Source organism: Panthera onca, chromosome A2 (genome assembly GCF_046562875.1).
Source record: "Panthera onca isolate mPanOnc1 chromosome A2, mPanOnc1 haplotype 2, whole genome shotgun sequence".
Lineage (NCBI taxonomy): Eukaryota > Metazoa > Chordata > Mammalia > Carnivora > Felidae > Panthera > Panthera onca.
The window spans coordinates 107,360,494-107,387,771 of record NC_138340.1 but is presented as its reverse complement, the minus strand read 5'-3'; the positions used below and the strand labels follow the sequence as shown (position 1 = coordinate 107,387,771).

Genomic DNA, 27,278 nt, shown 5'->3' with positions numbered 1-27,278 from the left:
GGTTTCCATACAACACCCAGTGCTCATCCCAAAAGGTGCGCTCCTCAATACCCATCCCCCACCCTCCCCTCCCTCCCACCCCCCATCAACCCTCAGTTTGTTCTCAGTTTTTAACAGTCTCTTATGCTTTGGCTCTCTCCCACTCTAACCTCTTTTTTTTTTTTTCCTTCCCCTCCCCCATGGGTTTCTGTTAAGTTTCTCAGGATCCACATAAGAGTGAAACCATATGGTATCTGTCTTTCTCTGTATGGCTTATTTCACTTAGCATCACACTCTCCAGTTCCATCCACGTTGCTACAAAAGGCCATATTTCATTCTTTCTCATTGCCACGTAGTACTCCATTGTGTATATAAACCACAATTTCTTCATCCATTCATCAGTTGTTGGACATTTAGGCTCTTTCCATAATTTGGCTATTGTTGAGAGTGCTGCTATAAACATTGGGGTACAAGTGCCCCTATGCATCAGTACTCCTGTATCCCTTGGGTAAATTCCTAGCAGTGCTATTGCTGGGTCATAGGGTAGGTCTATTTTTAATTTTCTGAGGAACCTCCACACTGCTTTCCAGAGTGGCTGCACCAATTTGCATTCCCACCAACAGTGCAAGAGGGTTCCCGTTTCTCCACATCCTCTCCAGCATCTATAGTCTCCTGATTTGTTCATTTTGGCCACTCAGACTGGCGTGAGGTGATATCTGAGTGTGGTTTTGATTTGTACTTCCCTGATAAGGAGCGACATTGAACATCTTTTCATGTGCCTGTTGGCCATCCGGATGTCTTCTTTAGAGAAGTGTCTATTCATGTTTTCTGCCCATTTCTTCACTGGGTTATTTGTTTTTCGGGTGTGGAGTTTGGTGAGCTCTTTATAGATTTTGGATACTAGCCCTTTGTCCGATATGTCATTTGCAGATATCTTTTCCCATTCCGTTGGTTGCCTTTTAGTTTTGTTGGTTGTTTCCTTTGCTGTGCAGAAGCGTTTAATCTTCATAAGGTCCCAGTAATTCATTTTTGCTTTTAATTCCCTTGCCTTTGGGGATGTGTTGAGTAAGAGATTGCTACAGCTGAGGTCAGAGAGGTCTTTTCCTGCTTTCTCCTCTAGGGTTTTGATGGTTTCCTGTCTCACATTCAGGTCCTTTATCCATTTTGAGTTTATTTTTGTGAATGGTGTGAGAAAGTGGTCTAGTTTCAACCTTCTGCATGTTGCTGTCCAGTTCTCCCAGCACCATTTGTTAAAGAGACTCTTTTTTCCATTGGATGTTCTTTCCTGCTTTGTCAAAGATGAGTTGGCCATACGTTTGTGGGTCTCGTTCTGGGGTTTCTATTCTATTCCATTGGTCTATGTGTCTGTTTTTGTGGCAATACCATGCTGTCTTGATGATGACAGCTTTGTAGTAGAGGCTAAAGTCTGGGATTGTGATGCCTCCTGCTTTGGTCTTCTTCTTCAAAATTACTTTGGCTATTCGGGGCCTTTTGTGGTTCCATATGAATTTTAGGATTGCTTGTTCTAGTTTCGAGAAGAATGCTGGTGCAATTTTGATTGGGATTGCATTGAATGTGTAGATAGCTTTGGGTAGTATTGACATTTTGACAGTATTTATTCTTCCAATCCATGAGCAGGGAATGTCTTTCCATTTCTTTATATCTTCTTCAATTACCTGCATAAGTTTTCTATAGTTTTCAGCATACAGATCTTTTACATCTTTGGTGAGATTTATTCCTAGGTATTTTATGCTTCTTGGTGCAATTGTGAATGGGATCAGTTTCTTTATTTGTCTTTCTGTTGCTTCATTGTTAGTGTATAAGAATGCAACTGATTTCTGTACATTGATTTTGTATCCTGCAACTTTGCTGAATTCATGTATCAGTTCTAGCAGACTTTTGGTGGAGTCTATCGGATTTTCCATGTATAATATCATGTCATCTGCAAAAAGCAAAAGATTGACTTCATCTTTGCCAATTTTGATGCCTTTGATTTCCTTTTGTTGTCTGATTGCTGATGCTAAAACTTACAATGCTATATTAAACAACAGCAGTGAGAGTGGGCATCCCTGTCGTGTTCCTGATCTCAGGGAAAAAGCTCTCAGTTTTTCCCCATTGAGGATGATGTTAGCTGTGGGCTTTTCATAAATGGCTTTTATGATCTTTAAGTATGTTCCTTCTATCCCGACTTTCTCGAGGGTTTTTATTAAGAAAGGTGCTGGATTTTGTCAAAGGCCTTTTCTGCATCGATTGACAGGATCATATGGTTCTTCTCTTTTCTTTTATTAGTGTGATGTATCACATTGATTGATTTGCGAATGTTGAACCAGCCCTGCATCCCAGGAATGAATCCCACTTGATCATGGTGAATAATTCTTTTTATATGCCATTGAATTCGATTTGCTAGTATCTTATTGAGAATTTTTGCATCCATATTCATCAGGGATATTGGCCTGTAGTTCTCTTTTTTTACTGGGTCTCTGTCTGGTTTAGGAACCAAAGTAATACTGGCTTCATAGAATGAGTCTGGAAGTTTTCCTTCCCTTTCTATTTCTTGGAATAACTTGAGAAGGATAGGTATTATCTCTGCTTTAAACGTCTGGTAGAACTCCCCTGGGAAGCTATCTGGTCCTGGACTCTTATTTGTTGGGAGATTTTTGATAACCAATTCAATTTCTTCGCTGGTTATGGGTCTGTTCAAGCTTTCTATTTCCTCCTGATTGAGTTTTGGAAGCGTGTGGGTGTTTAGGAATTTGTCCATTTCTTCCAGGTTGTCCAATTTGTTGGCATATAATTTTTCATAGTATTCCCTGATAATTGTATCTCTGAGGGATTGGTTGTAATCATTCCATTTTCATTCATGATTTTATCTATTTGGGTCATCTCCCTTTTCTTTTTGAGAAGCCTGGCTAGAGGTTTGTCAATTTTGTTTATTTTTTCAAAAAACTAACTCTTGGTTTCGTTGATCTGCTCTACAGTTTTTTTAGATTCGATATTGTTTATTTCTGCTCTGATCTTTATTATTTCTCTTCTTCTGCTGGGTTTAGGCTGCCTTTGCTGTTCTGCTTCTATTTCCTTTAGGTGTGCTGTTAGATTTTGTATTTGGGATTTTTCTTGTTTCTTGAGATAGGCCTGGATTGCAATGTATTTTCCTCTCAGGACTGCCTTCGCTGCGTCCCAAAGCGTTTGGATTGTTGTATTTTCATTTTCGTTTGTTTCCATATATTTTTTAATTTCTTCTCTAATTGCCTGGTTGACCCACTCATTTGTTAGTAGGGTGTTCTTTAACCTCCATGCTTTTGGAGGTTTTTCCAGACTTTTTCCTGTGGTTGATTTCAAGCTTCATAGCATTGTGGTCTGAAAGTATACATGGTATAATTTCAATTCTTGTAAACTTATGAAGGGCTGTTTTGTGACCCAGTATATGATCTATCTTGGAGAATGTTCCATGTGCACTCGAGAAGAAAGTATATTCTGTTGCTTTGGGATGCAGAGTTCTAAATATATCTGTCCAGTCCATCTGATCCAATGTATCATTCAGGGCCCTTGTTTCTTTATTGACCGTGTGTCTAGATGATCTATCAATTTCTGTAAGTGGAGTGTTAAAGTCCCCTGCAATGACCACATTCTTATCAATAAGGTTGCTTATGTTTGTGAGTAATTGTTTTATATATTTGGGGGCTCCGGTATTCGGCGCATAGACATTTATAATTGTTAGCTCTTCCTGATGGATAGACCCTGTGATTATTATATAATGCCCTTGTTCATCTCTTGTTACAGCCTTTAATTTAAAGTCTAGTTTGTCTGATATAAGTATGGCTACTCCAGCTTTCTTTTGGCTTCCAGTAGCATGATAAATAGTTCTCCATCCCCTCACTCTCAATCTAAAGGTGTCCTCAGATCTAAAATGAGTCTCTTGTAGACAGCAAATAGATGGGTCTTGTTTTTTTATCCATTCTGATGCCCTATGTCTTTTGGTTGGCACATTTAATCCATTTACATTCAGTGTTATTATGGAAAGATACAGGTTTAGAGTCATTATGATGTCTGTATATTTTATGCTTGTAGTGATGTCTCTGGTACTTTGTCTCACAGGATCCCCCTTAGGATCTCTTGTAGGGCTGGTTTAGTGGTGACAAATTCCATCAGTTTTTGTTTGTTTGGGAAGACCTTTATCTCTCCTTCTATTCTGAATGACAGACTTGCTGGATAAAGGATTCTCGGCTGCATATTTTTTCTGTTTAGCACACTGAAGATATCGTGCTAATCCTTTCTGGCCTGCCAAGTTTCAAAAGAGAGATCAGTCACGAGTCTTATAGGTCTCCCTTTATATGTGAGGGCACGTTTATCCCTTGCTGCTTTCAGAATTTTCTCTTTATCCTTGTTTTTTGCCAGTTTCACTATGATAGGTCGTGCAGAAGATCAATTCAAGTTACGTCTGAAGGGAGTTCTCTGTGCCTCTTGGATTTCAATGGCTTTTTCCTTGCCCAGTTCAGGGAAGTTCTCAGCTATAATTTGTTCAAGTACCCCTTCAGCACCTTTCCCTCTCTCTTCCTCCTCTGGGATACCAATTATGCGTATATTATTTCTTTTTAGTGTATCAGTTCTCTAATTTTCTCCTCATACTCCTGGATTTTTTTATCTCTCTTTTTCTCAGCTTCCTCTTTTTCCATAACTTTATCTTCTAGTTCACCTATTCTCTCCTCTGCCTCTTCAATCCGAGCCGTGTTCATTTCCATTTTATTTTGCATCTCGTTTAAAGTGTTTTTCAGCTCCTCCTGACTGTTCTTTAGTCCCTTGATCTCTGTAGCAATAGATTCTCTGCTGTCCTCTACACTGTTTTCAAGACCAGCGATTAATTTTATGACTATTATTCTAAATTCACTTTCTGTTATATTATTTAAATCCTTTTTGATCAGTTCATTAGCTGTTGTTATTTCCTGGAGATTCTTCTGACGGGAATTCTTTCGTTTGGTCATTTTGGATAGTCCCTGGAGTGGTGGCGGACCTGCAGGGCACTTCCCCTGTGCTTTGGTGTATAACTGGAGTTGGTGGGTGGGGCCACAGTGCGACCTGATGTCTGCCCCCAGCCCACCGCTGGGGCCACAGTCAGACTGGTGTGTGCCTTCTCTTCCCCTCTCCTAGGGGCGGGATTCACTGTGGGGTGGCGTGGCCCGTCTGGGCTACTTGCACAGTGCCAGGCTTGTGTTGCTGGGGATCTGGCGTATTAGCTGGGGTGGGTAGGCAAGGTGCACGGGGGCAGGAGGGGCAGGCTTAGCTCGCTTCTCCTTAGGTGATCCACTTCAGGAGGAGCCCTGTGGCAGCGGGAGGGAGTCAGATCCGCTGCCGGAGGTTTGGCTCCGCTGGAGCACAGAGTTGGGTGTTTGCGCGGAGCGAGCAAGTTCCCTGGAAGGAACTGGTTCCCTTTGGGATTTTGGCTGGGGGATGGGCGGGGGAGATGGCGCTGGCGAGCGCCTTTGTTCCCCACCAAACTGAGCTCTGTTGTCCGGGGGCTCAGCAGCTCTCCCTCCCTTTGTCCTCCAGCCTTGCCGCTTTCTGAGCAGAGCTGTTAACTTATGACCTCCCAGACGCTAAGTCGTGCTTGCTGTCGGAACACACTCAGTCTGGCCCCTCTGCTTTTGCCAGCCAGACTCGGGGGCTCTGCTAGGCCGGTGGGCCGCCCCTCTGCCCTGGCTCCCTCCCGCCAGTCCTTGGAGAGCGCACAGCCTCGCCGCCCTTCCTACCCTCTTCCGTGGGCCTCTCGTCTGCGCTTGGCTCCGGAGACTCTGTTCTGCTAATCCTCTGGCGGCTTTCTGGGTTATTTAGGCAAGTGTAGGTGGAATCTAAGTGATCATTAGGACGCGCGGTGAGCCCAGCGTCCTCCTACGCCGCCATCTTCCTATCCCCCTGAAGATATTTTTAAATGAAAATTAAACCCCAACATATACAAATTTATAATATGCTGCTAAAGTGATGTTTAGAGGGAGATTTATAGATTTCAACATCTGTATCAGAGGATAACAAATGTCTTAAATCAGTAACCTAAGTTTCCACCTTACGAAACCAGGAAACAAAAAGCAAATTAAATTCAAAAGCAAACAGAAGGAATGAAATAATAGACACTAGAATGAAACTCAGTGACATATCAAGTAGAAAATAATAGAGAAAATCAATTAAACCAATCAAAGCTTTGTTCCTTGAAAAGATGAACGTAATTGAGACAACTTATACCAACAGATAATGATAAAAAGAACAAGTTAAAAAAGTCCTGAACAATAAGAACTAAAACTGTAAAGTTCTGAAAAAAAGCAGGTGAAATCTTTGTGACTTTAGGTTACATAGAATGTGCTTAAAAACAATAGTGAAAGCACAACCTAAGTATTAAAAAATGATTAGTTGCACTCCAATAAAATTTAAAATGTTTGCCCTTTAAAAGACATCATTAAAGAAATGACAAGTTAGAGTAGGACATTAAAGACAAGCTAGAGTAAGACACATATTTACAAATCATATATCTTATAAATGACTTATATCCAGATTATAGAAATAAATTGTATACAAGAATTATGAGGAAAAAAAAAACAATTTAAGAAAGTAAATTAAAAAAAAAAAAAAAGAAAAGAAAAGTGAAGCGTGAGTGGCTCATTCAGTTAAGCATCCGACTTTGGCTCAGGTCATGATCTCATGGTTTGTGGGTTCGAGCCTCGTGTTGGGCTTTGTGCTGACCAGTCCAGAGCCTGAAGCCTGCTTCGGATTCCTTGTCTCCCTCTCTCTGCCCCTCACCCGCTCCTGCTTTGTCTCTCTCTGTCTCTCAATAAATAAATAAATAAATAAATAAATAAGAGATTAAATTCTTTTTTAAATGGAAAAAAAAAATGGTTTGAATAGACATTTCACCAAAGAAGATATTTTTAAAATGCTAATAAGCACATAAATAGCACATTATTATCATTAGGGAAATGCAAAATTAAAATTACCATGAGATACCACACATACGCAGTAGGAAGGACTATAAGCAAAAGCCAAATAATACGAAGTGAATGAGAGGATGTGCAAAACCTGGAACCCTCCTTAATTTTTGGCAGGTAAAGTAAAATAGCCACTTAGAATAAAAGTTTGGCAGTTTCTTAAATAGTTCATTCCACACCTACAAAGACACACAAAAGAAAATTCATGTCCAGGCAGATACTTATGTCTCTTATACCTAAGTAATGTTTAAAAAGTTCATGGAGGCTCATGATTTGTTTCTTGTCATTAAAAGAGAAGACCCAGCATGAAAGTCAGTTGGAGCAGCAGCAGCACCTAGGAACTTAGAAGTACAAATTCTGAAACCCTAACTCAGACCCACTGAATCACAAACTCTTGGCACAGGGCCCAGCAATCTGTCTTTCAAAACCTAAGTGATTCTGGTAAATGCTAAAATTTGAGTGCTACGTATCTTTAAATTCCTGTAGTAGTGTTTTTCTCTCTCTTCTTGAGAGAAAGCTTAGATATCCTAAATCCCTATAAATCAAATGCTTTAAAAAATGTTTTTAAAAGTGTAGAATAGACAAATATTTTTATTTTATTTTCAAGTTCTTATTTAAATTTCAGTTAACATGTAGTGTAATATTAGTTTCAGGGGTAGAATTTATGGATTCATCACTTACATGTTAACACTCAGTGCTCATCACAGGTGCCTTCCTTAATGCCCATTTCCCATTTGCCCCATCTCCCCACCCACTTCCCCTACAGTAACCAATAGTTTGTTCTCTCTATTTAAGAGTCTGTTTTATGGTTTGCCTTTCTCTCTCTCCCCTGCCGGGTTCATCTTAAAATTCCACATACGAGTGATATCCTATGGTATATTTGTCTTTCTCTGGCTGACTGACTTCATGCAGCATAATACACTCACACTGTAGCTCCATCCATATCACTGCAAATGGCAAGATTTCATTCTTTTTGATGGCTGAGTAATATTTCATTGTATTTTTATATACTGCATGTTATTTATCCATTCATCAGTTGATGGACACTTGGACTCTTTCTGTAATTTGGCTGTTGTTGATAATGCTGCTGTAAGCATGGGGGGTTGCTTATGTCTCTTCAAATAAGTATTTTTGTATCACATGGGTAAATACCTAGTGTTGCAATTGGTGCGTCATAGGGTCATTCTATTTTTAACTTTCTGAGGAACCTCCATACAGTTTTCCAGAGTGATCGTTTCAGTTTACATTCCCACCAATAGTGTAAAAGGCCTCTCCTTTCTCTGCATCCATGCCAACACCTTTTATTTCCTGTGTTGTTAATTTTAGCCATATTGACGGGTGTGAGGTGATATCTTATTGTAGTTTGGATTTGTATTTCCCTGATGATGAGTGATGTTGAGCATCTTTCCATGTGTGTGTTAGCCATATGGGTATCTTCTTTGGAAAAAATGTTTATTTGTGTCTTCTACCCAGTTCTTAACTGCATTATTTAGTTTTTGGTTATTGCGTTTGGTAAGTTCTTTATAGATTTTGGATACTAACCCTTAATGAGATACATCATTTGCAAATATCTTCTCCCATTCTGGAGGTTGCCTCTTAGTTTTGTTGATTGTTTCCTTCACTGTGCAGAAGCCTTTTATCTTGATGAGGTCCCAATAGTTGATGTTTGCTTTTGTTTCCCTTGCCTCTGGATATGTGTCTAGTAAGAAGTTGCTGTGGCCGAAGTCAGAGAGGTTGCTGCCTGTGTTCTCCTCTAGGCAAATATTTTTAAGTGGTAGTATTACCTATAAAATTCTAAACACTTTTCTCTTGAAAAATTATAAGACAAGGCAATAGTTCTCTCATCTTCCTTACATGGCAGTATTGAGCAAGAGCAGACTCTAGGCATCCCTTGAGACAGCATGGGCTCTTCAATGTGCCTCTGTTCCACACAGCTTTCTTCACTCATCTCCACTGTTTGTTATGGACCTTCTAGATCTGATTTGTTTACTCCGATCTTTAATGCAATTCCAGACTATTTGATTGCAAATTAAAGAATTTGTAAAGAACATTGAATTCTTCAAAGGATATAGGAGAAAATATTTTAAAGAGTATTGCTATAATGGTCCTGAGGGAGAGTGTATAGAGTTTGATTTTATTGCCATATTTTTAATTAGTTCAGTGATTTGTTCAAATGGTGCACTTCTTGGTTTATTTTGTATTCACTTTTCTGGTTTACTTTTCTGTTTCATCTGCTGGGAGTTCCAACCATAGTTTACTCATGCCTAGAGTAATAGATTGCTTCGTTTACTTCTACTCTGAAACAATGGTTTTCTTCTAAGAAAAATCTAACTTCAATGCTAGCAATTTGGAATGAGAAGTCTTCTTGCATTTCTGTAATAACCATGACACTTTCTTTACAATTCAAGTAGTTTTAACAAAAAAATGACCGAGGTGATTATTCATATAATTTAATGATAAAGTTCTTATTTCTAGTTGAAAAGGCATAACGTTGAGTATGTTGGCTAGATTGTAGCAATGTTGTGTGAATACTTTGGTATTAGACACTTGAAATTTGAAATTTATTGATTTTTTTCTCCCCCTGACTCATACATTTTTGGATGAGATACCTAAATTCTTTTTTAAACCAGTTGATATGCAAGTTAATAGATAAATGAAAAGATAGTTTAATAAAATTTAATTATTAAACACGTTAGATTGTTTGAATCATTTTTTGATTTATTCATCATAACAGAGGGGGAAAAGTGTTTGGTCTGGCTGTCAGGAACACCTAAGAGACAATCCATCTCAAAGCAAACAACTTATTTTCTTATTATGGGACCTTGAACACTGCCATCACTGATTTCATTATTTTCCTGGCAAATAATCACAAAACCCTCTATAATCAGTTTTCTCAAAGATGTTGAGTAGTTTCCTTGCAATTGCTAATGGAATATAAATAATGAAACAATATATTTACATACTGATGAATGTTTCCATTTTTTATTTTTGTAATTTGATTTTGATATTTGTTAACTGACTTTCTAATGCTATAAACATGAGAATTGTTACATAAGAAAGTTTTATTACTGAATGTCCCAGCTGTATATGGGGGATCTTGAGGTCACTAACTTTTAGTCTACTTATCTTTTAAGTGGGAAATTAATAGTACCTTTCTATAATGTTGTGGTAAAAAATCAAGAACACTCATTTTATCACTATAGTTGATACAGGGTAGGTTTAAAAATAATGTTCATTTGATCTAAAATAAGATCTGAATGTATGTTAAATAATATCTTTGTGATTCTGATACACATCTGTCTTGCTAATAGAAATGTTTAATCACTGCTTGTTTTATAATTAGATCACTAATACATAATAAATTTTATATTCAAGTGTTTAGATAGGGATTATTTGCAGTTACAATAAAATTCTACAAAGTGCAAGTAAATAGTTGGAAATGTGTACGTATTGTCCAAACAATGTAATCAGTATTTCTAGAGTTCTGCTTGTGTGTAGCTTTTTAAGAAAGTCAAGTTAATAGCCTATTTTTAAAAGTTGTTTTGAGGTGGGATTGTGATCCTCATATATATATTTTCGTTTATTAATTCTAAACTAAAATTTTGGAAAATAGCCCTCCCCTCTCTTTTTTTAACATGGGGCAGGGGAGTACCTGCATGATTCAATAAGATCAAAGTTTAGTTTACTATTTATATCATAATTTATATCTATTACTCTAGGCATGAATAAATTATTGTTGGAATTCCGAGCAGATGAAATAGAAAAATAAACCAGAAAAGTGAACAAAAAGTAAACCAAGAAGTGCACCATTTGAACAAATTATTGAACTAATTAAAAATATGGTGATAAAATCAAACTCTATCCACTCTCCGTCAGTACCATTAAAATAATATTTTCTCATATATCCTCTGAAGAATTTACATCACAATTACATAATTTAACTCATATTATACAAAGAGTTTCTTTGGCTAGAACTATTGAAGCCTTGTGATTTAAGTGGTACCCAAAATATAATCAGTTCTCGGTTAATTAGTGTAGTTTTCATTGGCATTTTATACATGTTTAACATTTATCATGGATTTAAAGAATTTAATTTACATGGGGAATAAATGAAACTTTAAAAAGAGAATCAGAGTACTTTTTCAGTAATTAACTGCTTAGAAATGTCTGTAGACCAAAAGCAATGCCAGCAAATTTAGGTACAAAATAGCAGGTAGAAGATTTTAGCCACTAGTAAGCAGTAGAACATAGTAACTACGTAGAGTACTTTTATATTTAGAAAACCAGCCATATGTTCACCATTTTAAATTTGTTCTAACTCTTTCATTAAATGAAACGTTAGGCTGGTTCCTGGGGGGTAGTATACAAAGATGAACAACATATAGTTCTACCTGTAAAAACACTTATAACCTAGTAAAGAATTGTCCTTAATTTGTATGTCAATTTAAATATTTATAATAAGAGTCCTTCCACTACAGTATTTAAAATCCTAACAATATAAAATTAAGTATAAAACCCTGTAGATAGATGGAAAAAATCTTATTTTAATAAAAAATGCTGTTAGTATATAAGAAGATATAGGTAATAATTATAAGTCTTAATCACTCCCATAATTAGTTCAAGTGTGACACTGCGTTAAAGTCAGATGAATAAACTCTCAAAGATCTTCCCATCATCATGCTAACATAGCTAACTCATTTTAATTAATTTTTTTGTAAGAAAGTAGAAAATACACAACAAATTTACATTCATTAAAAGCACAAAAAGCTGTTGATGTAACATGATTATTTTAAATGGACACAACCATCTACTATCTCTCATATGTATTTTAAAAAAACCTAAAAACTTTTTAGTTTTATTCTTAATTATATGTAATACCCCCAAATGTGGTTAAACCTACTTAATACATGTAGAAGATAGAATAATAAAGTATGGATTCCGTCTTAATCACTCTGCTCTATTAAATATTAAAGGGCTGTTATTAATAGCACTTTTATAATGGATGTCATTTTCTACCTTGAATGAAAACCTAATCTCCTTTCATGTATTCATTGCAGAAGTTATATAATCTTTTCAATTCCGAATCTTCTACCAAAGGAATTTTTTTTTTTTTTTTACTACATGCCATATCTTCTTTGTATCTGCCCTAGTTCTTGATGTGTAATAAATGTTCAACCATTACTTCGTGAATGAATAAGTGACCACATTATTGAATGAAGGCAAGAATAAAAAAGAATAAATGAAATGTCACAGAGCAAAACCTCTTTGTTTAGTTCAAATAGGCTGTTTCATTTTTGCGGTTTAAACTTTTGCTGTCAGGGAGATTTTATGAGTTGTGGTGTTTTGCAACTTATGTAATGATGGCTTGTGTTATAATTGAGTTTTGTAATATATTAATAGATAGGGAATCAGTTCATTTAGTAGGGAAAAATTGATAAAACAGTAAGTTTTTACAAGTTGTATATCTTAATTATAATTTGAGAAAACCACATAGTACTATGGTAGCTTCTTTGTTTCAGGAATGGCTATGACCACTTTCTAAAGCCTGAGCTGTCTGTATGAATGTTTTAAGATAAGTTAAAAATAAAAGAGAGTTAGTTATCAGGATGAGATTTTAGAAAGAAGGTTCCAGTAAGCTAAGGGTATTCTAATCATGTCTCATTTCCAAGTTAAATTTCAAGGGTAAGCCTATTTCTTAACATTTTAGTGTCTTTCAAGAGAAACTGTTACAATAGAGAAACTTTACTGAGTAGTCTTTGAATATATGCATCAGCTATTAAAATCCTTCTTTGTAATCAAAGCAAGGCAAATCATTGCATATAAGAAGATAAAGATAATGTGAACTTCTCAAATATCAGTTTCTGTGATTGTGTTTGATGTTCTGCAAACATGAATGTGTTTTGGAAGTATGTATGCAGCATTTGATGAGCAAGATAGATACATCCATAGGAAATGGACGTAAATTGACCATGAATCAAGACTAAAGTGGTTGTGTGCTCTCTGATCATAGAAGAGACTAGATGTCTGTGTGTACTAAGTGCTGTAGAATTTGAGGGAATTACAGAATATAACATGATTTAACCACCCACTTAGGGCAACTTCTTTTCTCGATGCTAGATTGAAATCCTGAACTTACATGCCAGTGGTCATATAAGAGATGCTCACTTGAGAACTGAATGTAATATTTTTTGCTCACATCTTAAACTATAAAAGTTATATAGATGAACTAGTTCAACTCTGTAAAGTGGCAGGATGATAGGATAATAATAGTGCTGGATATCAGGGTCAAGAGCTTGGGTTCAATAAATATGACTCACTGAGTTACTTTGGATCTATTAATTTGGACATATTAACTTGGTTACTTAGGTCTCAAATTAATTTTCTAAGTATTTTCAGCTTTAAGAAGGTCAGTGTCAGCTTCTCTAATAGACACTGTACCTAAAACCAATTTAATAGCTATTGTCCTTACTAAAGCTTGTATGTACGGTGAAGATATTCTCAGGGTCTTTCACAGCAGCTCCAAAAACCTTTGCTGACTAATTCTGCCTCATCCTTCCCAAGAATTCAAAATCTACTTGTTTTTCTTTCCCTAGTAAAATATTTTTCTTTCTAATAGGCACCTTCAGAAGATAGAATAGCTTAACCTAACTAAAGTGGCTCAATAATTTAAGAAATTTCAGGCAAACTGCCAGAACAGCTGGGAGGGGATTCTTTAAGTGGGTGATCCATTTAAAGATCCTCAAATCATATACTGTCCATTTTATGTGCTCAGATGTTCATTCCTGATAATAAAGTTTACTAGTTTATAAAACAATATATTTTTTGAACATACAGGCAGAAGGGTCAAAGATGAATATTTAATAGAGCCACGATTTGAAGCCTGCAGTGCAAACTGTTCATCCTCGAATATATTTTTTTTGACATTTGTCTTCAGGTTTTATTATACGGTTTAGATGAATAAAGCCAAAATCCCCCATTTCTCTTTATTTATTACTGATTTAGTTAGAAATATAAATTTTTTAAATACGCTGCCTGATTGTTTTTTGAAGAGTCACCTGGGTAAAGACAAAAGCCTAAACATCAACCTTTGTAAAATAATTGCCCAGTAACTATCCTCTGCAGCCAAAGGTAGCTTTTTAAAAAAATATTTTGAAAGATTTATCTGTCAGTACTAGAATATTGTTGACAAATCTGTGTATCTGTAAGTAAGTACTATAAGCTTAGGATGGACAAGTGTTTGGACCTCCATGTCTGGGAATTATGCCATCAGAACCCACAGTTGATTCACATGTTTTTTTTGGCTCTTTCCCCTCATGCCATCTGCGTGTTTGGCATTGTGCCTCCTAGCAAGTTGGGCAGACCTGTGCCAACATAATGGAATGTCGATGGATGGTACATAGAATGCTGCAAAATATAGCATTTTAAAAAGGAGAACCTGCTGCAGGGGGCACCACATTGGTTCAACATATGGCCTTCTGTGGATACCTGAGGAGAAAGGGTGAACAAAGACATGGAATCCACAGATACTTCCAAATGGCAACAAAGATAAGAGCACTGTGAAAATCTCTGTGCAAAGTACAAAATGAGAACATCCTCACACACTTATGGCTTGACATATTTAACATTAAATCATATGTGGATTCTCCATGAAAGTGATTAGTAAGATGTCATTAAGATTTTTACATGCATATTTAATATTTCAGGAACATCCCTGACAGTGTGCTCTGGGGAGTTAAGTATTTCATTAAAATTGACACTATTCCTTAGAGAAAATATCAGAGCTTCAGTGCTACTGTTGAGTTTTGAGGGCCAGAGAATAAGATGCTAGATTTTGGCATTGTCATGAAAAGTACTGAAAACTATACTTGATCTTAAATTTTTATGTCAGTGACTGAGGCTTAATAATTCGTAGTTGTTTGAATTAAGCATCCTATGCTAGGTTGTGCTGCAACAACAAACAGGCATCCAAATCTCTAGGGCTTAACACACTAACTATATCTTGTCCAGGGGTCAGGCAGCTTAAATTAACCTCTAACTTATCCAAGCACCAGGCACTTGCAACGAGTACTTCTGTCGCACTGTAAGTACAGTGTCACCTTGGCATCATCCCGCCTACAGATGGAATGGGAAAGAGGACAAAAAGAAGGAATCCTGGACACTTACAGTCTACTGGCTAGAGCTGGTCAGTGGCCAACCTGCTGGGAAATACTGCAGAGCACAGATTATCAGGGGATGTCAACGAGCTCAGAGGCTGTCAGCAGTAAATCTTTTTTTGTGTATGGAAAATCCCAGGAGGTAACGATACCTCCACCCATTCACCTACTTACAGAATCTTGCATTGCTAGGGATTCTAGGGATGTTAGATAGGATCTCCTCTGTGTATGGCTTTGTACTTCTGGGTTCCCAGTGGCTTGCTAAGTCTCTGGCACAACTTTGTTTTCTGAATGACTGGATATAATCTAAATTCCCATTTTATAGATGAGGTCAACAGAGATTAAATGACTCTCATAATTTCCCAGAGTTCTCTGGATCATCTGTCTCCTGGTGCATCTCTTTGCCAATCTTGGAAAACTTTATTTACATGCTGTCCATCTTTTTCACATAAATATTTTAAAGCTAGGCACCCTAATTGTTCCCTTTAAGAAATTTGAAAAGCTGGGGTGCCTGGGTGGCTCAGTCAGTTAATCGTCCGACTTCGGCTCAGGTCATGATCTCACAGTTCGTGAGTTTAAGCCCCACATCAGGCTCTGTGCTGACAGCTTAGAGCCTGAAACCTGCTTAGGATTCTGTTTCTGGCCCTCCCCCACTTGTCCTCTGTGTCTCATTCTCTATCAAAAATAAATAAAGATTTAAAAAATTTGAAAAAAAATTTGAAAAACTGTTTAGAAGGTAGTTTTTGACTACAGGAATTTGCCATTTTTGCCTCCCCAAAAATGTACTTCACGCAAAGCTCTGGACTTGCTCTGTGGAGTCAGGACAACATCCTTCATGTGGGTGAGTTTACAATTATGGGTTTGTAGGAGGCCTGGAATTTTGTTCTTCTCTAATAAGAAGATTCTGCCAAAATCTTTATTCTGAGTTACCAGTAAGTGTGGTTAGTCATAATGTAGTGCACACTGTGAGCTAGAGATATATATTTAATAATACCGTAAATCCTGCATTTTATAGGCTCTGGATATGACTATAACAACAGGCAAATTCAGGTTGCATATTTGAGTAGTGAAACTTACAGTCATGGGTCATACAAAATGGAACCTGTACAGCTGCTAGTTCCATGGAAAGCATAAAATGGGGCAGTGGGGATGGGTGGATAACAAGATTCTGATGAAATTAAGGGGCAGAACATATGGTAGAATCCCCCAAGGCAAATACCTAAGCCACAGGTGATATTGATCCACAGGGGCCAAACCATCACCATGTAGTTGCTAAATGAACATTTGCCACATTTATTGCCTGTAAACAGTTGTTTTATCACTCCTAGCCTTTTGTTGCTAATATTCCTTCCTGTTGAAAGGAAAGGACACTTGAAAATATTAGGCAGATCTCCAGAATTATCAGGTCATAGCTAAAAGTGAAAGCATTTTAAATTTCATTACTAGCAAGGGAAGAATGTTGCTCTGTCTTTATTATCAGCAGTAAAGAGACCTGGAAATCAAGTCTGTTGTAGATTGAGAGAGGAGATAGAGCATTTTCATGAGGACAGTGTACAGAAGTGAATACCGTGGGTATTTGAGCAACATTTGTACTGTGCGAGCACCTTTTACTTACATATTTTCTTGAAGAAGATCTGCTAAAATTTGTTTTCTGTTTCAAGAAGAGTAAGAAATCAAAAGGATATTTAATCATAGTCTAAGGCAAATAATTATATACGTATTCAGTTAGGAGACAATTTTCCATTGATTTTTGAAAGCAAAAGTGGACAATGTAGAGTAATAAGCATTTTCAAAACCTTCCCAAAGCAGTAACCTTGTGACAAGTAGAAGCTCATGTATAAGATAAGGGAGGATGAGGATGAGTATGGGAAATACAGTTAGGAAATCTTGAAACTAAATAGAACAAAAAATAATGTTTAAGTACATGAAATTAATAGGGTATGAGTACAAGAAAATGACATTATATTCAAGCTCTCCACTTTGCAGCATGGGGTACAAGGAGAGCATTGGAGAGCTTCACCATAAAGTGAAGGCTTGCTCTCTGCTTCTAACCTTTAGAGAGTAACAGGCATTGAATTCTAGTCCTTGTTTGAAGATTTGGAAAAGTTTGACCATGTTCACTGGATGGTTATAGGATTAACTAAGTCACCACTGACTGCACTTTACCTAATTGGTTGGTTGAGAGAAAATTTAGTTTTTAGTGGTCTATTGACCACTGCAGGTGAATTCAGATCTTGGAAATTATCCACTCAAATGCTTACAGGTGAGTTTCTAAAATAAAAAGTAAATTTCAAGTCAACTGTCAGCTTTTTGTGGAAATCATGTCTTTTTCTATTTGATTTAAAGAAAAAGCAGTACTTTTGGTAATTGTCTTGTTTTCATATATCGATAGCTTCTTAGTGATGCATGTGACTGCTTGCTTCAGAGCAATTGTTTACTTTAAAACCATAAATGGAAGAGTGCTTAAAAATTTTACAGTACATTAGTAATCGCACATCTCAAATAGATGAATGATACTGTGTGAATCATAAAGATAAAGCTGTAGAAAAAAAAAAGTCAACAAGTTCATTTCTAGATGCTTCTTAGCTGTAAACCTCTAGCCACTCTTCATTTGTCAATACTGAACTTTAATGAGTCCGGATAAGAAGCTAGTCAATGGATATCCATTTAGCTAGTGATAATCTGAACTCCAGCTGATTGTCCTAGCAGCTGTGTGACTTCATTACCATTAGAAAGGCATACAGCCAAGCCAGCTGGTACCCAAACCGGCTACTCAATACACAGAGCATATCTATTTGTTGGTTTACACATCAGAATTACACGAGTCTCCATGAAAAGTTTGGAGTATAAAATAGAATCTGCATAAAGATTTAATTTAAAGGGCTTATCATTACTATGCCAAGTACAGCTAGTTTGTTTTGTTTCTACTATGATATAGTATATTGTGGTTGCTTTCAGTTCTTCCATAAATGCAGCCTACATGCACAATTTGCATTTAGATACCAAACATAACTGCACATCATAATTTCCCAGTTAAGAAAACATCTTTTTGGTTGTGTTTGTTTTAGTGCTTACAACAGTGCATTTTCATTTTCTAAGGCAGCTTTAATAGAAAGCAGTTTCAGGAACTTGTTAATAGCTAGTTTAGTTTCCATCTGTCCCCTCCTTTCTATCCCCAGTGCTACTGTCTAGATCAGGCCTCTGTTAGCTCTCCTTTGCACTTTTGTAAAGTTTTTCTAACTAGACTTGTTCCTCTAGTGTCTCACTGCCCTACATTCCTATTAGAAAATGGTCTTGAATTACATCCCCATTGCATACACCTGTGTTTTATATTTTGGTCTCAACCCATCTGTGCAAGAATCAGCTGGAATCCAGAAGTAATTGGAGGCAGATTTTTAGCTCCATTCCAGACCCGCTGAATAAGTCTATGAGTTAATTTCATTTATACTGATCTCTGAAAATTACTTCTGTGATAAAGATGCCACAGATAATAATTTAATTCTTGCCTTGAAGTCACCCCCAATTTAACAAAATGATTAACACTTTTACATAAAATGAGCCAAAATATAGATCATGATATAAGTTCAAAATATGTGAAAATTAGATTATATAAGTAACACATGCAGTGTTGTAAGAGAGTAAAAACAGTTTGTTAAAACCACTGTCTCCTCTTCAGGACAAGACAATAGTTAAGGATTGATAAAAGTCTAGAAAAGATTGTCACATAAATACGGAGTTTGTTTTTGCAAGGAATTTTAAGAAGCATATTTTACCAAATAAGTCTCTGCATAAGAATCGTTAATATTAGGTAGGTTCAGCAGTGGATCTTACACAGACGTCGAAGTACATAAGAAGCTTTTTGTTCTTGTTGTTTTTGAGAAGTTGAGCCGCTAAAAATGGCAGAAGTATAGGCGCGATGAGGTTTCTGAAGCAAGGACTCAGGGCAACATACAGTTACTTAACATTAGATCCTGGAGAGGCATGTAATCACCCGAGATAAGAACTTCGTTACTGGAGTGTCAGTAAAACAGTCAACGAAGGACAGAGCATGGCCTTTGTAATGTTAAGCTGTCCACTTGTGCTTTCATTGAGTCCAGTTTTCTCTGTGTAAACTAATCCTTGAAGGGCCGATTAGAAAGAGTTAAAGCTGAAGGTAGTGTAAAGCTCTTAGGTGAAGGAGAAGAGAAAGCAAGTCTAAGACCATAGAAATCGTGCTGCTCTTTGATCAGTGCTACCGGCAGGAGGGGTTTTGCAGTTGGGATATACTGTGCTGAGAGTGGTGGTATAGAATAGGTCATATTTTCAAAAAGTGTTTATTGACATTTTAACTGGAATTACAAGACCCAAGATGGTCAAAATCAAACCTCAAATGAAGCTGTCAACCCAGTGTCAAAATTTGTGATCGTTATATTTCTGTCAACTATATTTAAGGTTCTGACTTTTGTAATTACCAGAAAAATAGCTATTACCAAAAGTATTTCCAATCATAAATGAATACTGAAATGGCAGTATAGGTATGCTTGGCTTGCTTAAGAGTTATCTATTGCACTCTGTAACAAACTGCTTCAAAATATAATGGTTTAAAACAACCATTTGTTTTGCTCAAAGTTTTGTAGGACAGGAATTTGGAAATTGATGAGTGAGTGAGTTATCTCTGATTCATGTACTTCGGCTTTCATAGCTGCAGGATCCACTTAAGCCACATGTGTGATACCTTGGTTCTGTTTGGTCCTTTCTCTCTCTGAAGAATGGGAAACCTCTTTTCCTTATCACAGCATGGAGGTCTTGGGTTGGTTGGGCTTCATACATGGAGCCTGGCTCCCTCCAGAGCAGATGTTTTAATTAATTAATTTGTTTTTTAAATACTTATTTATTTATTTTTAGAGAGTATGTGTGTGCACTCATAGGCAAGTGGTGGAGAGAGAGAGAGAGAGAGAGAGAGAGAATCCCAAACAGGCTCTATGCTCAGCATGGAGCCCGGCATAGGGCTTGAATCAGGGGCTTGATCTCATGACCTGAGTCAGAATAGAGGTGGGTGCTTAACTGAATGAGCCACCCAGATGCCCCTAAAGCAAACATTTTAAAAGCACGCTTTCTGAGAGACAGAGGTGGAAGACTTACGACATAACATGTCATTTTAACTGCATTCCTGTTAGTTAGGTCCAGACTGCAGAAGAGACAAATAGCCTGCACTTTTCCTTGGAATATGAGTTGTGTGATTAGATAGGAGTGGAATTAATGATAGTTATTGAGATCAACTACAGCATCCACCCACATTTATGACCATCCCATATGTAAAATAAAACCACTGACTCCCAACACTGCAAAAGCCTTATTCCATTATGGCATCAGTTCAAAGTGCAGAACCTCATTATTTAAATTAGATCCAGAAGAGGTTCCTGAGTGTACTTCCTCAGGTACAGCTCCTCGAGTATGATTCATCTTGAAATAAAAGCCTATTCACTAAAGAGACAAGTTATCTACACTCCATATGCACACCTGACATAATATGGCCTAGGATAACAGCATTATATACTCCTATTCAAAAAGGGAGGAAATGAAAACTACATAGAACTTACGTGATTCATCACAGGTCTGAAATCAGGCAGAGCGTACCTTGCCAGTTTCTTGGTTAGTACCTAGTTCGGTTTCTTGGAGATGATTCTCTAAACTCTTCTTTCTGCCATCTGAATCACTATGTCTTTTCCAGAAAAACCCAATCCATGTATTCTTTTTTAAAATATAATTGTATTTCTTTTTTTTAATGTTTGTTTATTTTGAGAGAGAGAGAGAGACAGAGCACAAGTTGGGGAGAGGCAGAAAGAGACGGAGACGCAAAATCTGAAGCAGGCTTCAGGCTCTGAGCTGTCAGCACAGAGCCCGATGCAGGGCTTGAACTCATGAAACGTGAGATCATGACCTGAGCCAAAGTCAGATGCTTAATCGACTGAGCCACCCAAGTGCCCCCGTGTATTCTTTTAAGCAGTTTACTCTGCCTGCTACCTTGCCACAGTAGGTTGGGGCTTCAGCAACCTCTTTTCAGTTTGTCTAGTTTCTTTCCCTTTCTGCCCATCTGGAAGAGCTCCTTTAAAAACTTTGTGTGCTTCTTAAGTGTCAAAGTATAAATCCATTCCATTAGGCAACAGTGATGCCCATATATCTCTTCCTGATAGACTTTTCTCTAGCTTGGGTTCCCTAAGAGGCTAGGGTAGGTAATGCCCTTAAGATTCTTACAAATTCTATTAACTGAAAAGAGTCTATAAAACATACTCTGCAGAGTCTTAGAAGTTCTACTAGACAGGAACTTAAGTATTTTTGAGGTCTTTTTTTTTTTTTTTAAGTAAACTCTGTACCTAACTTGGGGCTTGTACTCATGGCCCCGTGATCAAAAGTTGCTTGCTCTACTGACTGAGTCAGTCAGTACATTTTTGAGGTCTTAACAAAGAATCCTAGTCACAACTTTGTGATGTTAACTCTGATTCCATGTGTTATTTGTAGTGCCTGGATTTGATCTTTTCCCTGAAGCCAATTTTAATGAATTTTTTGATGGGAAAGACTGAGGATGAGAAACCATTTTATTTTCAAACCATTAAATCCTGGCTCATTAATTCTTTTCTTAAATTTAGCCTTAAAACTTGGTTAAGTTCCTTTGTTATTTAGTATTTCTCTTTTGTATTTTATGATAAGCATCTAGAAAATATGAGTAGGCACTCTTCTACATTTTGCCTAGGAATTTTTGCAGCCATATTCATAAGATCATTATATCCCATCCCTGTCTTCCTTGTAATAAGATGGAAGAATGTCACTAAGCATTTCACCACCGTGTAACAAGGGTCCCTTCTCTCCAGCTCCCATTAGTGTTGTCTCCAGGTCCCAGTAACATTCTTCCAACCATTTCTCCAGCTTCCAGTAACATTGTCCTCACTGTAGTTCACATCTTCACCAGTAGACTCCCTGAAGCTCTTTGAGCTTCTGCTCATCAGCTGTCCCCAAACCAACACTATACCCTACTTCCAGGTACCATAATTACACTACCACTAGATTGCTTAAGTTTAGGAGTGGTTTATGTCACTTAGGCTTTATATTTATTATTTGTAAAAATGATTGTTTACAAAGCATATGGAAATGATACTAGAGATACCCTTGTACTTCTGCTTATTTCACTTTAGGAAAGTTACAACAGCAACAGGGAAACAAGGATCTTTAGAAAAGTTACAACAGCAACAGGGTAACAGTCATGTGTTTTCTTAAGCCCTTACTCCATTACTCCAGTACCAAACATATATTAAGGCCTCAGTGATAAATTAATTACTTAATAGTAACAGCTGAGCAATTTTAAATGCAGTCAAAGGTTAAAAAAAATTATTTGAAAGGCTGATCAATAAAAACAATATGAAAACCTAATGGATATTTACATTAAAAAAGATGAAGCTTAAGATAACTTCTAGTCTTTTTCAATAGAGTTATACAGGCCAAGGTGTTAATCAAATTAAAAATATAAGAAAAGGGGTCATTGTTTGATTTTTAAAAGTTAAATTTAGTTTATAGCAAATGAAAACTCAGTCAAAAATATCTTTTGTGGAACATCAAGTTGGGGAACAGAAAAATATATAAAAAATGTAAAAGTCACAAAATTAATTAATAATAACTCTGTAAAGGTAAACAAGCTATTGAGTTATAGTTTTGATTCAACTTACTTTATTTTCTAATTTTGAGGGTGACCTGTGGGAGAAGAAATGTGCCTTCTTCTCATTGCCACCGCCAGAGAAAAATACTGAGTGTGATTCATTATGACAGTTCTTGGGTTTTCTCTTTTCAGTTGGTGGGAAAATACTTAATTGTTCTATCCTTTATCTTACTATACTGGGCCATGCTTTGAGCAGCTTCTGCCATTCACTTTCCAGAAGGTATGTCATTCCTTTATTACTTGGCATTAAAGTTAGATTTATGTAGTATAAAGGGTATATAATAGGAATCAAGAGACCCACCACCAACACATTAACTATTTACAAATCGTTGTACTTAAAATGCTTACTTCACTTTTCTTGCTTGTCAGAGAATTTTTCAAAGATGACTTGGGATATTGTAAATTTTTAGTTTTATGATTATGTTAGTCTATCCCTGATTTGGGAGGTCTTGATTTTCATTTTTGGTATTGAGGAACACTTGGGCCAGAAGAGAGAGTGGACAAGCCAAAATGAATCTTTGGGGAGTGATATTGATAGCCAATAAAAATTACATTATAGATTAGAGTAGCAAAGAACTTGCCTACGTTTCTTTTGAAGAGTTCCAAATGAGCAAAACATACTGAAAAATCGAACCATAAATTTTTTGGGGAAGCCTTGCTTCCCACCAAAGTTGGTAATTCTCTGCCCCAAACAACTCCAAGATGCCAACCCATACCAGACTTACATTCCTGGGTAAAAACCAATAAAAAGGACAGAAAATAAGTTTGAACATAAGTATGTTTGTGGCATCATTTGCTACATTTTACCACTTTAAAAACCTGTGTGAAACCTTTCTCTTATGCAGTGATTGTGTAAGCTCCCTGAAACAGAATTATAGTTATCTTCTTAGAAGGAGGACCGTCTCTAAGAAATACCTTCCCCCGCCCAGGTCAAGAATTTATGCGTAGGATTCAGTTGTCAATCACATCAAATTAAAACTCTTTACTTTTACATTCTGGGGCCTTCATGTTTACACACAATGTCTTTCATCCTCTTCAAAACCCACTTTAACTGGCTGCATCTCTAAGTGATGACTCTACTTCCCTACCAATTATAATCTACTTTCCACATTCAAACCATTAGTAAACTTAAGGCAAATAAGTATACTATATCCCTGCATGAAGTAATTAGTTTTGACATTTTCAGTCTGTTGAGATGAGTATTTCCAGTGGTAGAATCTAGATTAGTTTGGTCCTATTTGTCCTTGCTAGCAAAGATCTGAGAAGTGCTTATGGATAAATCCTAGTGCTCATTGATATAATAGCACACATTTTGAGGGGGAAAAAAACACAAAAAAATCTAACAAAATGGGCAATTCTCTGAAATTACTTTCAATAGACCTTAATTTGGATAATTTATCATAAAATGAAAAGGACACCTGCATTTTAATTTTCAAGACTTTTGTTTGCCTCCTGTTTCAGTGCTAGTATTTAGACAGGTTATTTTACTCTTAGAATCTCTGAGCTTGAATCTCTAAAAACCATTCCACGTTTTTAAAACTCCATGGCTTATTACCTGTGCTGTTTTTCTTTTAAATTTGTTTTGCTATGATTTTGTGATACTGTGTGTTAATTAAGTTGGCAAGTTGGCTGTATTAATGTATCCTTAGCAGAGCAGTTTTAAAACATGGAGCACTTAAGTTTGTGAATATATTTTAATGAGATTTAAAGACATTTAAGCAAGGTAAGCATCTTTAACAAATGCTACTAAGGAGAATGTGTAAGGTGGCAATTTGCTTCACTAAGACAATGTTTGTTTGCTTTAAAAGATCTTTTTCACAAATTAAAAGTAATAAATTTCAATTACTTACTTTTCTGACATATTAAAGTGGAAAATATGCCTATTTTGGACTTAAACCCTTCAGAAAGAATAAATCAGGATTATTTACCGTATGCATTTTAAAAATTATAAGAATTTAACTCAATACAAATACAACCTAAAAATCTAAAACAAGTCAAGACATATTAAGTATATGTTTTGTTACTGAAGTTAAATGTGCAACATTTGAGTTTTATCAGTGCCAAAATATCAGTAGTCCTTTTTTGAGTGGCACTCGGTGATACACAGCAAATCTTTCAGCATTCAGTGATATTGGAGAAATAAGATAACCAGCCATCCATCTCCTGGGAGAGAGGGAGGCATTTGAACTGGGTTTAATTAAATATCAGTTGAAACCAGATACGCTTTTGTAATATTGCGCAACTTACCTAATATTAGTGAATCTCACTTTGCTCAATTATATATATAATAACCCCCAAACTTTGATAACTTCAGTAAGTTATTAATACTCCAGATGATCCAGCCAAGTTCTGATTGTTGCCTACTAGCTCCGGGTCATTTGGTAATCACGTAAAGGTGATTAGCAGATGCTCTGTACGCTCACTTGCACCTGACTGGATGTGTAGTGAGGAATATAGTGATGCCTTCTGTTCACTGCCCTGTTTCAAGAACCTAGAAAGATACTTTCTGTGATGTGGGGAATGGAGATGAGAGCTTGATGTAGTTTTCCCAAAAGTCTAATGCAGTGTTATTATGGAGGGCTAGTGTTGGAAACTAAAGGTACTCACTTTTCTTACCACTCTCCTTCCTTGTACAATCTACACCTTGAAGCATCCTCACATATTTTTAGAAATACATTCCTATTACGTGTATTGATTTTTGGCATCTTACCTGAAAATGAGACTGCACACTCACCAATATAATTTTAATAGTAATTATATTACTGTAAATACCTAAACAACTTTATCCTCTCCTTCTATTTTTAGCTTTATTGAAAGAAAAATACTGCTTCTTCTGTTGGCAAGAACTTCAGTATATTGTTTCTGCCTCTTTATCACTGATGCATACCCAGTAAGGTTCAATGAGAAAAGATTTACACATAGGATTTTTCCGACATGCAGGTCTTTGTTTTATTTAATTTTGTCAGCTTGGGACCCAGCACAATGTTTGGCACATATTGGTGCTCAAAAGATATTTATTCAGGTAATGACTTTGTAAGTTAGTGGGATGAAAGTGGTTATTTGAACAAAGTATACTATTATTCCACTGCACCTTTTCTTTGGTTTTTTGAACCCCTGTCTGAATAAAAGAACCCCAAAGGTGCCAGGTTTGTAAAGAAATAACAGCCATTTGTAACTAAGAAATTAATACTCATCAATCTTACTATCTTATCACCTTTTATGTTTTTAATATTTCACTGAGGTTTATCTTTAAAAATCCAAGAACAAATTGCTTCAGGCAGTTATTATAAGTTTGACCATATGGGCATTGCTTCTGCAATCTACATTTGAAATGGAAAAAACAAATCTTATGTGCATGTTTGATAAAACATGGACTATTTATTTATTAAAGGTAAGGCAAGAAAATGTTACTTCAATAAATTTCAAAAATGCAAGTCAGTAGGTTAAATATTAATTTGAATGTCTACAATAATGGGTACTTCTGCTATTTAAGGAAGTCATTATTCCACTGTGTAGTCAACAAGCATATTGATTAGAATTAATTCACTACAAAAAGTCTCCAATCATTTTTAACATAAGTTTTTCCTCTTTAACAGTAGCCTGAAGCTTGTCTTTTTTTTTTTTTTCCTTCTCCTTTTGTGGTCAATTTAGCAACAAATCTGCAATTAATCATTTGCTGATTGCAATGAATGGTCTGTCAATAATATGCAACTCACATTGCTAAAAGGGTTATACTGAGCTTTATTGTTTTCCTTTTGTCTTGGGAATGCTTTGTCTAGCCTTATTTCCTAGAATGGATTTTGAATAGTTGTTTGGAGGTAATGCATGCCAGTTTTAAAGAGACACTACAGGCTGCTTTGAGGGTATTAATCAAGATATGCCCTAACTTTCTTTTGGCATTACAATATTTGGACATCTGTTCTGACTCCTTATATGTGAAATAAAACTCATACCAGATAGTAGAATAAATGAAGGGTTTCATTATCTTAAATGTCATAACATTTGTTTGAATTATCATGTGTAGATTTTAAATGCTGAAATTGTCATCTTGGTTTTGTTTCATCTATTTTGCTGTCCTTTCCAAAGACTATAAGCCTGAAGATTTTTTCTATTGCATTAATAATTTAAAAGAAATAATTTACAATTTTATGCAATAACAGTGAAATTGTTGTGGATGAGCTCTATAGTCTGGTAATTTCTAAAAACATAAATATTTTACTGAGAGAAACATACCCTTTTAAAGCACAAAAGGTTTCTTGTTATAATGGCAGTGTATTTAGTGACAAATAGTGCATTTTTAAAGAGCCATTTCTTGACCATCACTGTAGTTCTCTTTGTGTAATGGTATTCTAGGTTCTTAGGTGTTCACTTATTAAAGTCTTTTCCATTGTGTGTATCAGGAAGGATTTGTCTCTGAATTCCATGATGCCACTAATTAGTGGTGACTGCATTTACAGACTCACGGGTCAACCTGAAATATAATAGGAGTGT

The 27,278-nt window shown here is 36.4% G+C and overlaps 1 protein-coding gene across 12 annotated transcripts in view; it reads left to right on the top strand.

The window, feature by feature from the left end:
- Positions 1-27,278, top strand: part of DGKB (diacylglycerol kinase beta) — a 725,288-nt gene that overhangs the window by 353,648 nt on the left and 344,362 nt on the right. The window lies entirely within an intron of this gene.